Source organism: Montipora foliosa, chromosome 8 (assembly GCF_036669935.1).
Source record: "Montipora foliosa isolate CH-2021 chromosome 8, ASM3666993v2, whole genome shotgun sequence".
NCBI classification, from domain to species: Eukaryota; Metazoa; Cnidaria; class Anthozoa; order Scleractinia; family Acroporidae; genus Montipora; species Montipora foliosa.
The window spans coordinates 52,849,564-52,851,864 of record NC_090876.1 but is presented as its reverse complement, the minus strand read 5'-3'; the positions used below and the strand labels follow the sequence as shown (position 1 = coordinate 52,851,864).

General features: G+C 37.1%; 1 pseudogene; it reads right to left on the bottom strand.

Annotated features, from left to right (window-relative positions):
- Positions 1–1,659: 1,659 nt before the first annotated feature.
- Positions 1,660–2,301, bottom strand: part of LOC138012578 (uncharacterized) — an 8,184-nt pseudogene continuing 7,542 nt past the window's right edge.

Here is a 2,301-nt window from a genome sequence, read left to right as displayed (position 1 = left end):
ACAAGAAGTAGACCACCTGAAGCAATACACAAGACAAACCAATGTTCGCATCTATGGCGTTGCTGAACAGCCAGAGGAGAACACTGATAATCTTGCAGTCTACTTCTTCAAATCTGAACTCAATGTGGATGTTGCTTCAAATGACATAAGTAGATCTCATTGTGTAGGCAAGAAATCTGGAGCCAAACCAAGACCTATTATTGTGCGGTTTACTAAGCATAATACTAAAGTTGCAGTCATGTCTCGCAGCCGTGTGCTCAAGGAACGTAAACGTCTATTCAACCTTCAAGAGCATTTAACCATCAATTGCCGCGAAATTCTTAAATACTTAAACAAGGATATTGAAGAAGGCATTGTCAGCGAAGTCTGGACTGTGGATGGGGTAATATGTTTTCGGCCCCCTGGTGACAGCTCAGTCATTGAACACTGCACTTCTTTAGAGGATTGTCAGGAGATCATAGCTAAGTATTGCAAATAGTCTGAACTTATGTTTATTTACTTGTAGCGACTGACAACTCTGTCATTGAACACTGTCAATCTAAATTTTTTTCTAGCAGTAACTGAATTGCACTACACTGCTTTATGGCACCCAAGAACTGATTTCTTGAGTCATTGTATATATTTCCTTATTGCTTAATGATAATATTATATAAAGTTTTTGTACTTGCCAGCGAATAATATTTGAATTCGTAATTAGTTAAGTCAACTTGCTTAACACTTAATTATTTTTTATTTTTTTAATTACGTAATTAATTTATTTGTATGCCACACTTTATGTAAAATCCTTGTTCTATATGTAAATTTCGAGTTCATAATAACCACAAAGCTATCTTTTGCAATATTTGTCACTTATGGACACATCTGAAATGTACCCCAATTTCCCTTTCAGAATATAATGACTTGATGCATTCTCATGATGACTGGTATTGTTCTAGCTGTCTCTCTGACACGTTTCCTTTTAATCATTTTGATAGTGATACTGATTTCTATTCTGCCTTGTTAGATCTTCAATCGTCTGTTAATTTTTACGGCTCTCTTTTGTGAACCAAATATTTTAATCCCTTCTTGGAAGACCCTGATACTTATCAATTTCTTCACAACTCTGACCTTGATCCAGACATCAACATGCTCTCATCAACTTCTAACTTACTGTCTAGATGTACTTATATGACCAGTAGACAGTTCAATAATCTGTTCTCTGACTCCTCTAACTCCAACTGCTTCTCATTATTTCACTTGAATGTACGCAGCTTTAAAAAACACTGTGTTGACCTAGAGGAATACCTCTCCACCCTAAACACATCTTTCTCAGCCATTGGCCTCTCTGAAACCTGGCTAGATAACACTGCTAATGATTTGTATAGTATCCCTGGTTATCATGTTATTTCTAAACCCAGACCTGTTGGACCAGGAGATGGTGTTGGCATATTTCTTTGTGATACTTATGAATTCCTTCTTTTTTAACAGTAGGCAAAATATGTTGACCGATCAGTACTATGTACATACAGTGTACCATTGAACAACCACCAAAAGGAATTTTGCCCTTGGATCAAGATTTTATATACTTAGTTGTCGTGGGGATTTCATCAGGCAGCAAGAAATAAAAGACTGCCAGTGGTAATAACTGCTGAGATTGCTGATGATGTCTATTGCGAACTATTAATTTCTTGAATGAAAGTACTGGATCCACATTGTACATTCATTTACAAGGCACAGGATAATATGGCACATACCACACTCTTCAAGCCCATATTTCTCAGGGAAGTTATAGATGTGGTCTGGTACACCATCTGGAAGTGCAGTGTCTCTCTGTGCTCTGATCCTGTGTGAGTTCCACACTGTTTCTCTGAAAATATCTAACTCCTTCTGGATAAGAGGTACCATGATGAACGCCAAAACCAATCTGCAAAACGATTAAAATATAATGCTGACAGCAGTCATGAAAGGATATAGTGCATGAGCCAGAGGGGGTTGTGACTACCACCTAGGGGGACAAAAGCTAACACTACTTTTTGAAAAGTAAATTGCCTGTAGTTAACAAATATATGTGATAGCAAGCTGTCACTCTTAGCTATGCCGAGATATTAAGGGGGTAGGGGTAAGTAGTGAAATTCGTGAAATTTCGCATTTTGTTTACAATCACTTTGAAAACGTGTCAGTTTTTGCTTTTAAGAACCAGAAATTACTTGAAAATATTTGAATATGATAAAGAAAGTATTTTAATGATGTTTTATGCAAAAATATGCCAGAGCGTGCACTAATGGTAGCATCCGCTGACCACCTGATAAAACGCTTCTATGG